The 14,257-nt window shown below is 33.8% G+C and overlaps 1 protein-coding gene across 1 annotated transcript in view; it reads left to right on the top strand.

Moving 5' to 3' along the window:
- The first annotated feature begins 234 nt into the window (after nt 1-234).
- Nucleotides 235-14,257, top strand: part of LOC137930661 (rho GTPase-activating protein 23-like) — a 399,966-nt gene continuing 385,943 nt past the window's right edge. The window contains exon 1 of the mRNA XM_068773995.1: nt 235-624. The gene's annotated coding sequence lies outside the window, so the exon portion shown is untranslated. The remainder of the gene's footprint in view (nt 625-14,257) is intronic.

Below are 14,257 nucleotides of genomic sequence, written 5' to 3'. Positions count from 1 at the left end.
ATGCCATTATTATACAGATGCTGCGCCATCTATACAAAAATTGTACGTGAGTTTTGTTGTGTGAGCTTACTAAATGACAGCGAGTGGAAACCGTTTAAGCGAGTTGTTTAACAACACTTACGAGTCCACCGACTCGATCACAGATGGCGCTAGTTTCGGGCGTGTTGTTACCTGGACGACCGCGGACCGGCTTGTGCCTGCGGCGCAAGCGTAGTTCAAATTCGGCCGCCATATTCGTCGTGTCAGACGGAGTGCAGTGCACGGCTGTGTCATGTTTTATCGTAAACTGCATACAACTTATGACAACGAGTTGTTTTTGGTGCTTGTTTCGTGTAGAGAACGTTAAAAATATGCGATCTGTTGGAGTTTCGAATGGACACTCGTGTCGCTTGTTGAATAATAAACGTGCAACGAACTGTGCATTCGTGTGTTTATGATAACACCATTAACAGTAATCCTAGATCGCGTATTGTTTTTATCCTATGCTTTCGCTGGTGAATTATGCACCTCAGTGATATTATGCAAGATAACATAACCGTGACCTTCGTGTTCGTGACCGTGCTTGAGATGCTTTTTGAGGTTAAAATGCAGCTACGATTTTGACTGACTGCGCCGAGTCATAAGGTTAGTACAACGTTATTTTATCTGATTTTATTATAACTAAATAAATTTTTCATATATTCCATTTCCTAAATTCCTAAATTACAAAAATATTGAATACACCGGTTATTACTTTCTAGGTAAATTATGTTTTTGACAGTTGTAACGAAGATAGTAATTCTGGCATATTTTAACGTTTGTGGGTGACAAAGTTAGTTAAGCTACGTACTAGGCATCGTCTAATTCGAAGTTTAAAGCGAAGTTTATTCAAATAGTGCATTTGAAAGTATGGCGGTTGGATGCTTCGACTGGCCAACCTTTAACGTGCGGGCCGGCGGCGGCGGGAATGCAACCTCACCGCGGGAAGTAAAAAGGGAATAAAACAAGCTTTTAAAGGACGCTTCATTGCTTAACCAAATACTTTTAGTACAGACATTGCCTTCTTTAGGGTTCCAAGTAACTCGAGCAACGAAATGTTCGTAGCTTCAAATGAAGAAAATTCGCGCCAAAATATTTCGAATGGCTAAGAAAAGTTAACAAATTATAAGTCAGAAATTGAATCCATGTTTTATTTAGATTCACGATTGTTGAAGTTAGACTTCAATTCAAATAGGCGCGAACACCTATTTTATCGATTAAATAAATATTTTTTTATTGAAGGTTTATGTTATTTATTCAGTACAGAAATTAATTACTCATTCGCCCGGTTCTCAAGTTTGACATATAATCATCAAAATTATTTTAATATGCTAATTACATACCATTTTTAAATAAAAAAGTAAGAAAACTAATTTTCCCACAGAGCGTTAGTGTATTGCTATATCACGATTTATATTAACGTAATAGAATGTAATAAAAAATGTTGACGATTCAAGCTAACTGGTTTAGTGTATAATAGTATGAATTTGTTTTCCATGTATGTAATATAAAATATATATATATATGTAATATAAAAATACTTCAGAAATCAGGCTAAGTAAGCATTTCGTCAAATGCTCAGTTCTCCGGCTTCCGAAGTATTTCGTAAACGTTTCCGTTTTAAGGACGAAGCCACGTGCTTGTGAAATTACTGGAATGGCGATAAATTTTATTTCGTTTGAAGTTAAAAAGGTGGTACAGAGCAAGATGTTGTATTTGGAAAACTATCAAATTTGAAATGTTTTCACAGGGATGTACAAGATCATCATATCAGCTGATAGATGCCCACTGTAGGGCATAGGCCTCCTATAAAGATCGCCTTAATGATATCAAGACTGATGTCATTTTCAAAACAAAATAAAATTGATGAATTTAATGGAATGTATTTTATATAAATAAGGATGCTATATTTGCTTTTATATACTCGAGCTGGACTGTTATAAAGGAATACTTCCTTCACTAGTTACTTAGTTCTATCTTATATTCCCAACAAGACGTTTCGCAATTATGCAAATTAATTATGTTTCGTATAAACTTTTATTCTGTCCAAAATAATGTAATGATTTTGGAATACTATAGTGAGGCCTCATGTATTTTCTTATGAGTTACGGAGTAGCATAATAGATTTTGTATCAACACTAATACTTTACGCACGAACGGCAGCCGAAACGCAATTGGCACGCGAGACAAAAAACGATAACATTCGTGCTATCGTTTCCTTTGTTATTCCTTACGCAATCTGTTAGTCTTTGTCAGCTAATATAATTTTTTTTGTTTTGTTATGACATAGTTCCGAGTGGCTATGTCATTATTTTGATTATTCAGTAATATTATTTAAACTATGCAACTATTGTTAGATGGATGATTTATTTGAACGCCTAATATTATTTATGTTATAATACTTTCATCGAACGATAATATTAATGTGGACAGTTTGAATTTATCTCTCTATAATACATTATAAAGTCTAATATCTTTACCTGTATTTTCATAGAAAGGTAATAGCAACTGATCGAGTCGGGGTTTAGCCATCTGGGCATCCCGGCAGTTGTGCAAATCGAAATAACATGAGTGTGTCGTGTATTAACTCAAACCGGAGTCCACTTTTGGGAAGCTTATACGTCCAGTCATTCCATGGGGCATCTGTCTTAACGACCTTAGAGTTAAGCGGCGAGTTTGTTGAGTCGTGACATAGAGAAAAAGCCTTTGAGCTTACTTATTTTAAAAATGTTTGACGCGAAATTAAGGGCAAGGAAGGCTATACAACAAACATCATGTTAGCCTGATAATCTGTAACCAAAAATATTTTTACAAGTCTAAATGTGACTTTTACGAATGTAATTTCGGAATAATTATAATATTTCTATGTAAATTCGATTAAAAAAAAAAACTAGTATTAAAGCCAAATGTACGCACTCTAAGCTATCAAGGCGAATGTTTTTTGCGACATAAGTTAGTTAAGTTAGTTACACCGTAGGAACGCCGTTAGACTTAAACAATTTTAGTCACGCGTAATTCAAATAATCAACGTGACTGATTCTACCGATTTGAAACTGTTAGTAACGTGATATAGACACAACTTATTTCAGTATAAAACAAAATATCTTTCGAAGTTGTCCGCATTAGATGATTTTGAGCATTCAAATCAATAAGTTACAGCTGATGCAGTCAAAACCTTGACGAACTAAAATATTAACAAAAGTTTACGACACTTGGTAAAGTCCCCAAATTCGCCGTCCCTTGTGTTACCTAAAGAGGTATACGTTGTTATAAAAGAAAACTGAATTTCGTCCAATCATGAATTATGGGTTGTAAAATAAATCCTGTTACCTACCTGGCATAGATAGCCTAAAGAGGAGTACAATGCTCCCCGGACTTAATTGAACGTTTCTCGGACTTTTTTTTGTCAGCTTCGTCGAATGCAATCGATTAAGGATCTACAAGCAAAAAGCTTATTTAAGCTTTTTCACGAGTAGTTGCGCTGCTGATAGCAAATATACTTATCAGAATTTTTTTTAGGTTTTTCAAGCTTCATGACCTCGATCGTGACTAGACTACCAGGATACTTATATTGTTAATCTGTTTTTTTTATTTGATTCACCAGTAAAGTTTCGAGTATTGCGTTGTGGTTAATGACTAAAACTTAATATCAGAAGTCGTGGGCTTGTTTTAACAAACCGCAAACTTTTATATAATATCGCTATTGGTTAAGATCGGTGAATGAATACATTGTGAGAAAATCGGCATATTCTATTATCAAACAATTTGAAATTGAATTCCTTTCTTGAAATTGAGGTCTAATAGAGAGGACATTTAGTATATTAAATATATATATACGTAATTTAAATGTGAGTCTGTATAAAATACGAGACACTGCAGACATTGCTATTATGTTGTAGTCTCGATGCCTGTATTCTGTTAAAGTTATACATCACTTTGAAATTCAAATTACGGTCTTACATGCATGTTCGAATTGACAAACAATAGTTGTACATTTGGTCAATTCATTTAAACATATTTTCTTTATAGTGCCTATATTTATAGTAATACCTAAGATAAGTAATGTTAACCTATTTTCTAGTATAATATAAACACCCTTTGCCTTTAACGGTTAATGACATGGGTCAAACTGGATTAAGACTCCGTCACTCCTGCATACGAAACTTCTTGCGTAGTTCTCTTCAAACAGGCTTCCGAAAGGTTCATGTAAGTAGATTGCTAGTGTTTTGTCCATCTGACGTGTAAGGAACGTTGAGTTAAACTGGCATGGAAATTAACGCAACATTTTTCTCATTGCGTGTCAAAGATCTAATGGAATTTGTTACTTTTAAACGTCCACTCTTCACTTTTTATCTGTCTTAGTGAGAATAAGCATCATTATTGGGTACTTTTTATTTGATACTCTTAGTAAACCGAAAATTGTAAATATTTAAATTAATTTGGTGGTTTATTTGTTACGCGTATCAGTTGATTCATTAAAATGTTAGAGCTCGTCAATATTGGTCCTTGTTCTAGTTGCTCGCTCTATTTAAAGCGGTGTGTGTGTCTCAAGTTGCGTTTCGACGGTTTTCGTTCAGTAAAATCATAATTTTAAAATATTAATACCTGATATATTTACATTGCTTGTCACTTAGTCGCTGTGAAGATGGAATTTATTCTTGAAAAAAAAATGTATCATAAACTATAAAATAAGAAAAGAGTATTATCAAATCATACGCATTAAAGATTTTTTAGTTCACAGACACTATGTAAATACAAGACGGTGAGGAAAAATACTGTATTATTTATTGAGAAAAAAGGAAACATGTTAATAACGGTACACAGTTGATAAGCGTACTAACGGAGACACGATGTCTCTTTATTATAAATGCACGAAGCGTAACTTTGAGATACAAAGAAGTTAAAAAAATAAAGAAAATATACGATATTTAGTACTCGCATCTGTTTATTGAATTTTTAATTATTTGAGCTATGATTCTTAATACTAGTACAACTATTCGCACTTTTTCTCTCCTAGAGGTTACACTTTTAAAAGTAGTAGTAATATTAGCCAGGCAATAGCAACCAGATCTAGTCTAGATTCAGTCCACTCGACCGCCCTTAAGTAAAAATGCTCAACGCATGTAAACGACAGCCCAGATGAGGTTCTTTCTCAGTGGCCCTTGCGCCAGGCGGAGCGCCCGTCTAGGCGTTCTAAAGGCTCAGCTGGCCGCTATTTTCCATAAATATCATCATCCACTAATTTAAATATTTTTAAATTGAAATTTATGTAACTAGCCAACCCGGCTCCCGAGAGCTCCAAGTTAAGTGCCTTCTGTGCTTGGACCCCCTAAGACCGCAGAATCTGTTAAAGCCGGTAAGGCTACTGTTTGCATCCTGACAAAAAGTTTAGCGTTATGGTTTAGAAATATGAGACACTATATTCATTGACGTAGATATAACGTACTATTGCTAACAAATACTTAAAAAAGGTTTTTTGTAAAAATAAAACGTGGACCTAAATGGTAATTATTCGGACAAAAGACACGTTTGTTTACGACAACGGTCTAGAGGCGTTGGAATCTACACTTCGCATGATCTACCTGCATAGATAAAAATAAATTATAAGATATACCGTCAAATGATGTTTGGTAAGAAACCATGATAAACAGACCAAGTAATTTCATAACACCATTAGAGAAGTTTATAAATAAAATCATGCATAAAATGGTCGGTACGTTTGTTTATTTTACGATTCGGTAGTTCGGTCGCGATCAAAGTTTATTAACCTCACATTGGATTCGAAAGTTTGAAGTATTGCTTCTATTTAAAATATTTATCTTTGTTATTGTACATAAATACTATCGCTTGATAACACCTTCCCCTTGTACTAAAATATACATAACGCTGTAACGTGCTTTTCGATCTATACGCGAGCTATGTTTTACAAAAAAAAAAATTCAATGCGGTTAAAGTGGCTTGGTGCACCTCGTATAATGTGTAGTGCACCGCAGTATCACATTAGATATGGGTTAAACTGAAGGTTATCAGAAAACAGATTAACGCCACCCTCCGACAGCCGAATAATATCACTTTGTCTATCTAACAAGTCAGGCTTTATTTTCTGTAGCTTGCGTGTTACGTATAAGCCTTGCGATGCTGTAAAAGCCACATAAGCTAACAATCGAAATACTAATCTAAGGTAACCATATCGTAACTGTAAGATATGAAATTGTTCAAATGCAGTGTACAGGTCAGAGAGGTAAATTGTCATGTATTGTATAATCGTAAACTACGATTATTTTGTATTAGCTGAACTGAAATAATTACATATATCTCGCGGAAAGAAAATTGGCATACATTTAATGTTAATTGGAACAATGAAATGTGCCTATTGATTAAATAATAGGCGCAATTAAATTGACGAGTAGACTTGTAATTCCCATTTGTGAACGATTCATTATTTTTTTCGTGTCTCGATAATTCAACAAAGTCCGTCGAAAGTTTCCAGAACAGTTCGCGGGCAAGTGTTTTGTACAAATATTGATATCGCTACATTAACTAACACCGTACGTTATCAGGCAAATATATCCCACTTCAGATTGCTGTGGGCGTTGTACGTGCAATGACGTCACCGTAACAAAGTGCGGCTGCCGTCCGTGGAATAAACAAGCGTATTCATAGCCGGTTTTACTTCCTCTTGTGTAAAATTTAATTTGCTAGATTTCAAAATAACAGAACTAATGAATTTCAATAACTGTCTATGCCGATGAAGCTATTTGTGTTATACTTAGCCGGGACATAAATACTGTTATGATTGAAAATAACTTTCGCGACAATATATTGTAAATTATTTTGTGATATTGAAATGGAATGGGGTGATAAAGAGAACCGAATCGCTGTAATTGCAATGCATTATCAGACTACATTAATGGTTTGTTGGGGTGTTAGCTATGAAGGAGTGACTGAGCCATATATTTTGTGAAAAATGTGTCACAACATCGACACAAATGTATCAAAATACTGTTCTTGAGAAGGTAGTTAAGCCCCTTGTCAACACCATGTTCAATAACAAGAAAGGTTTTTCCAGCAAGACGGCACCGAGTCAGAAAGATCCACCCAATCTTGGTTAGAAACGAACGTTCCGAACTTCATCAGAGCTGAAGACTGGCCGTTATCTAGTCCCGATCCAATCCACTGGATTATGATTTATGATCAGTTTTAGAAAGTAAGGCTTGGTCTACACGCCAAGAATTATAACGGAGGCCCTAAAACAATCCATATGATTGGCAGTGAAGAATTTTGTATTAATGTATCAAACAAACACACTGTAATAATAATAAATGTAAAACGTATTGGAAATTTTAATACTTTTAGAGAGATTTTGTATTTGCCAATTCTATAATTTTTAATAAAACAGATTTTTTACTTAATATCTATATATTTAATAGATGTGCGTAACGGTAAATGTAATCAAAGGTTACCCACATAAATCGTTTTTCCTTTCATCCTTTCTCAGTTATAATAAGTTATCTTTGATTGAAGTGAAGAAATCGGTTAACATGAATTTTATTTTATTTCGTTGTTTGTATGGAACAAACGCCGCAAGTAGAACTGAATAGGCCACACGCTCCGAAGGAACCCTGATCACATACCGAGGCAAGCTCAAGAATGGAATCCTCAAGGAAAGCAACGACGTGGCCGCCCAAAGCAAACCTGGCGGCGGACGATCACTGCTGAAGTGAAGGCAGTTGGAATGACGTGGAGCGAAGTAAAAGCGCAAGGCTTAAGACCGCTCGGGATGGCGACGTACTGTGTCCTCTACCCCATCTTGGGGACTTAGGAATGAATGAAGATGGAAGGAACAAGGAATTCTATCGGAATTGGCAGACCCGTACTCGAGCTTAACATTTAGCAACACATTTGGTGATACATTATATTTTAGTCATAGCAACAAACAATGCAACACAGTTTCAGAGATTCTTTTTATATTCGAGTAATAGCTTAACAACGTCTGAAGAGATACCTGACACTCCGGCGATACAAACGACAGTACTCTTTCTGCGTCAGTGCGTCTATCGATATGTCTTAAAAAGTATTCGTCTACCTTCAACACTTATTTTTTAATAATCAAGTTATTTAAATTAATAAATAAAAACTATGATACTTTCTAAAACCCATCGCTCAGTAATAAACAGTATATATTATCAATAAAGTTCAAAGTTCGTCTTTAAGAAAAACGTTTCACAAACTACAACAGATTATGAATGAAGTTCAGCTCCGTTACACGCGACTCCCTCCTCATGTTTCTTTCACACTCAATAGTTTTTCTTAAGTTAATCTCCTCGTATATCTTATAATAACCGTTATTATGACGCTAGTCGTCATTAGAATGAACGTAGTTTTTATATGAATTTAAAAGTTTTTACACTAGTCGTATGCTTGTTTAAGCATGAAGTATTTTACCAAAAAAACCTTTTCTTAATATAGCTCATAATTCATACTTCGTAAAATGGTTTGTTTTGGGTTTTCTTTACACAGAAATAACTATTATCGCGCTAGTTTTCAATCGACAACTGCGATTTATTATCTTGTCAGTATTCGTTATTGAACTGAAATATACAATTTAAGTGGCATTGACATATTTTTTTTTATTATTTATGTGATGTAAATAATTTTTCTTGACGACATATTGCTATTTTTTTGTTATTTATTTATACAGTTTTTGTGGTGTTTTCAATACGAATATAAGGCAACAATATTTATATTAGGGGACAGGAAAGTAAGTGTTCTCAAATTAATTTCACACGACTACATTTTTATGAAGTTTTCTTCTAATCAACAATATATTCACTTTCGTAATCAACAACTTTTTGCCAGCTAAGATACAAATTTTTAATGCCGGAGCGGTAAAAATCGATCGATTTTCTGTGAGATATATCGACAGAAACGACATTACTTTCCGATCCCCCTAATAGATTGGTCGACCTATAGCAGGTAGTGGCTAACTCCAAAAAAAATGAGACACATATTTCTAAAATTAGTACCTTGCAAAAATTATATAATTTACTATGACGCTTATGGTTTTCTTGGTTATTATGACTGCAGAGAAGGGACTTATAAATTATTTTCATTAATATTTTTGTAAATGATAGACAATGATTTGAATACTATAGCCTGATTTTAAAAGAAACCAGCAATTTTTGTCAAACTATAAAAATTATTGCTACATAGCAACTAATCGATCATATTTTTTTTAAAAAAAGTTTTTTTTTGAGGTTTGTCTCTAGCTGCCATTACCCGATTTTGGTTTAACTTTAATTTATATGACATGTTTTTTGAAATCAATTTAATTAAAAGTATGATTCACTTTTGAATAAATGTGTAAATAAAATTCGTCTTCGTTATGGGACTTCAGTTGTGTTACGAATACTCAATAATTTAAAATTGCACGAGTCTCGGATTGTTCGCCCTTTGGAAATAGATAATCGGCTAATTTCGGTTTTGTAGAGCACTATCTCTGTCCTGAAATACCTATGTGACGTTTTGTCAGTCGTGGTATTTCGTGCGACAAAGATGTGTATGTAATGGTGTGCAATATTTATCGCCGGGTACTGTATACATATACGAAGATAGATGAATGCTTGATGTAAATGTTTATTGATCTGTTATTTATGAGTATTAATTTTGCTTTTTTGATAATTAAAACGTCTTGGTGTTTCTGTTTAAGTTATAAATATTAAGAAAAGTAAACATTTCTGCTCTAATAAACGTGTGCAATAGTTCTAGATTTCACCGTTCTGTTTCTATGTTAATTAAATGGCTCAGATTTCTTATCTATACTTCGGGGCTTAACCAAGTCACCTATCGATTAGATAAACTAAACTGACATTCTGTTATTGCTTAATAATTTTAACTTTCTGTTTTAAAATGTATGTATACTTATACAGGTGATTGGTTAAAGATGTAAAATCTGTAAATGTATAGCTCATTTGCTACAAATTAATGTACGCCATATCCAAAAATGTATGGTTTCAGAAATGAAAATGTGGCAAGAAAGTGTATTAAAATTTCAGATTACCAAAAATTAAAATTAAGCGTCGTCGTATCTGTCTGCGGAGACTTTATATAGCCAGAAGTTATTATTCTACCGTGTTCCAATATAATAAAAAATTAATACAATATTTTTCAAAATAATCACTTTATACAAGATGATTAGAAATCACTGTAAAAGCTTTAAAAGTCTTTGTTGCCCTATGAGATATACATTCACACTTTTAAATCTTTTACACATGTAATTAATCATCCGGTAAACACATAAATTTGATGCCAATATTATGATATTACAACCGCAATGTAATTTATAATAGCATAAAGATATCGTTCGAACATTCCTTTTCATTATGTTTAAAAAAGACTAAATTAGAAAACGGTGCAGTAAGTTAAATTCATTACAGTGCGATTGTACACATACAAATTTGTATTATATACTACTACACTACATCTGTAGCTATAGCCTTGAAATATAGTATGTATATTAACCCACTAATGTACTTATAGCGCTATAAATCGTAACTTAGAAATGCTTTTACATTAGGTGATGGATATAGGTGTCGCAGAAGTCACCAGATGACTTCTAGAAAAATTATCATCAGGAACTTTTATTTAACTACCGTTAACATGTTAGTATAAAACCGAAAATGAAATTTCATTACAAAGGCGGTTTTGTATATATACCTATAATAGTTTAGTAACTTGATACTAAGTGATTTTTTGTTCATTTCATCACATAATAAAGTGGTTACTATTAAATACGTTTTGTTTATTTATTTATTGCAACAGGCAAATCGTGATGGCAGACCGTCGAAAGAATCATGATGCAGATCACTTCCAACCCATTGAAAATCTATAGGGGCGGCGCCCTAAATAAGTAACCACTTTTTTAATGTATTAATAATAATAACAGAATAAAAGAATATTTATAGAATTAAGTTTTTTTTTCATACATTGGCGGTTTTAATAACAATATGAATATATTTTCATAGTAATGCTTTTTATAATACATGATGTTTTTTTTGTTAGATTACCTCTTTTCGCGCCTTTTCTGGCTTTGATAGAGAAACCTGTTGTGAATTAACTTATTCAGCGATTAATACGTGAAAAGAAAATTTTGGGCACTTTTTTTCCCCCGATTTCTACCTTAAAGAGTTTTTCGAGTCGTTCCTGTTTGCGTTTTGCAATATGCGTCACATTACGCGATTCTATTTGTATAAAAAATATTACTTTAATATTTTTTTATAATGAATGTATACTGACGAGCAAACATGCGTGTGCGTTACATAGCGCAGTAGGCGGGTCATACGACTTTCAGACCCCGAGTCTTAAGTTGCCATTAAATATATTTTGACGTTTGTGGCTTTTTGTCACAACGGGGACGACCACGCGGTGTTTCGCGGTCGCTTGCCGACGTTTATGTTTCGACTCAATACAGTTACATCCGGTGGAGTGCCCCTCTAGCGGTTTGCGTTGTTGTTATAGTTATTGTTGTGTTCAAGGAAATTATTCCTGTGAAAGTGAGTGGCAAGGCTGCTAGAAGGCGCTCTAGAATGCACATCAAGACTTTCCCCTTTTAGTCCCGAGGCGATGGATTTGTTTTCGGCGAAATATCTTATGATAGCTGTTTGTTTCAGTTTGCTCTTAGCTTTTACTACCTAATGTACTTTGAAGTCGTCTAAATAGTTCCTATTTAAAAGAACTCTAAATTTTAAAATCATTCTGTAATTTATTATTACTGCGTGTGTTTCTAAGAAGCAAAATTTCAATTTTTTTGACTGTCACGCTTTTTTTATGTCATAGAGTAAAAAGAAGATCATAGCACTGTTGTTATACAATCTAATCAAAATATACTTCAACAAACTGTACACAGTTTGAGAAATTCATTTGTACTTTTTGATCAAATAAAAAAAAATCTAGTTACAGAGATCATCGGTATGAATAGAGAGTCCATATTAATTAATTATGTTTATATATTTACCAAGCGCTATTTAGGTGACTGGTGTAAATGTTTAACGTAACACTATTTCGACAAGTAAACAACATTAAAATAAATGTAAATTATTATTTCTTCATTGTTGGATATGCAATATTTTGTCTGTTATGAGAATGGTTTACTAAAACTTCCTTGTATGACTGCAATGGGATTTTAAACATAATACGTCTACTATTTTTATTCAAAATTTCAGAGTTATACTTTTTCACATAATAGGTTTCACTTTTTGGTCCTAATATTTGTATGTATCGAAGTATTTGTTGTAGATGTAAAGGCTTTTACGGGGTAATGCTTCGTTCATTTATCAGCCAAATACTTGTTTCCAATCATCCTGTTACTTTTAAACGTATTTCGAATCATTCTGTATGAAGCGATCACTTATCATACGACAGGTGAATAACTTCTGGTTGTACAAAGTCTGCAGAGATACATAACCAATCAATCTGTTTACTTTGATATTTAGTTCTATACTTAATGAGCATGAAATTAAAAACATATATATCAATACAAACACCGTCGTTAATTAGCCGGTTTGTGATTTGTGCAACTAGTACGACCGTCTAGGGAGTACATATTCAATGTTTTTTTTAATTCCTCATCAATATTAGCAAAGGGAGCGTAACTATGAACCTAAGTATGTTGTTTTTAAAGTAGTGAAGTACATTAAGTACATTTTCCTCCAACTCTATCGCAACATTAATTTGCATTGGGTCTTGGTCATACTAGTGTGCCTACGCGCCTAAGCTATAGCAGTATTAGACATTAATTAAGTCTAGGTTTCCGTTTTAACCAGTCGAACGGGATTGAACTGGTAGTGCAGTACTTCGGCAGATGTATGTAAACTAATTAAATGATATAGAGCTTTGTTTACGGTATTAAAGTGTAGATTTCATTTTACAGGGTGGTTCTTTATGGGTTTAAAAGCTTTAAAGAGGTAAATGTACACTCTTTCCACTTATTATTCAAAAATCATCAATAACGTAATGATAATTTACAAAACTCGTGTTACTATATACTAAAAATAACTGTTCTATACTAAATGATCCAGACGTTGTACCGCTAGAAATTACTGGTCTGTAGCATTTCAACAGAGTTTCAGAGTGATCTCTTTATACAAAGTGATAAGTTGAATACAAAAAACATGCATGGCATAGGTAGTTAAACTTTTTTATACATATGTTCAAATGGCTGATATCTAAAAAATTGTGTTTAAATCAGTTTAATGAGACGTTTCTAATATAATTAGTGGGTTAATGACATTGCGCAGAATTATGTATGCGCAGGTTAACTATTATGTAAATGCCCTTCTCGTCACGATAGTTTATCATATAAAAAAGACACGTCGTTATCTGTATACTGAATAATTACTAAACGTGTTTTGCTGTTATAAACCTAACGGTTACTGTTTCTTATTATGTGAATAGCACGTGTGTACTTCTCTGCAGTCTCTTTATTAAGGTTCGTGTCCGTTTTAAAACGCCTTGACGAAATCGATGGCAAGCCGATTCCTTTTCCTTTCTAAAGACAGTTGTAATAGAGAGTTCAGTTATTGATCTGACTTGATCAAAGAGTAGGCTAGATCGTCCACAAGGTCTTTTTGCAGTAGAGTATCGAAGTTATTTGGTTATCTGCGGACCATGTGACTCAAATAACTCAGGACTCGTTCGTGTAGCATAGCATATTATGGACATTTTCGTAATCTTAAGCTGGTCAAGGATGTACTTTTTGGTGCAAATTGCTGTCTATAGTATGTGTTTAATTTTTATCCATCTTTGGTAGTGGAAGAGCTATATAACGAACATTTTAAAAGGAGAAAATATACAAACAATAATTGATTGAAATTTTGACCGCGGTTGCCCAGCGGTAGAGGACTGAGATTTGCGATGGTAGATCGCGCGGTCGACTCCTGGGAACTCCTGGAATCTTATATAACTCACACTTTGTGAATAAATTAAAAGGGATTGCCCCTGCTCACAAACAAGTTTCCAGAGGATGGCGTTACTAACGTCCTCTGTGTACCATAATACCACACTGAGTTCCCCAACCCGCTTATGTTATATCGCCGCATCTTTCGGGAGAGCCTATAAATTGTAATGGGTGTCTATGGGCTAAAACGACGACGACGAATCAATTTTTTAAAAATGATTAATATATAAAGTTAGACGATCCCTAAGGCTATTTAGCCGCGCCGCAACATTCTCACAACTTTGG

Source organism: Battus philenor, unplaced genomic scaffold (genome assembly GCF_028537555.1).
Source record: "Battus philenor isolate CCGP_79_NKW_IND1 unplaced genomic scaffold, ilBatPhil1.0.hap1 SCAF_6, whole genome shotgun sequence".
Taxonomy (NCBI): Eukaryota; Metazoa; Arthropoda; class Insecta; order Lepidoptera; family Papilionidae; genus Battus; species Battus philenor.
This window is presented reverse-complemented; position numbering and strand designations above follow the sequence as displayed.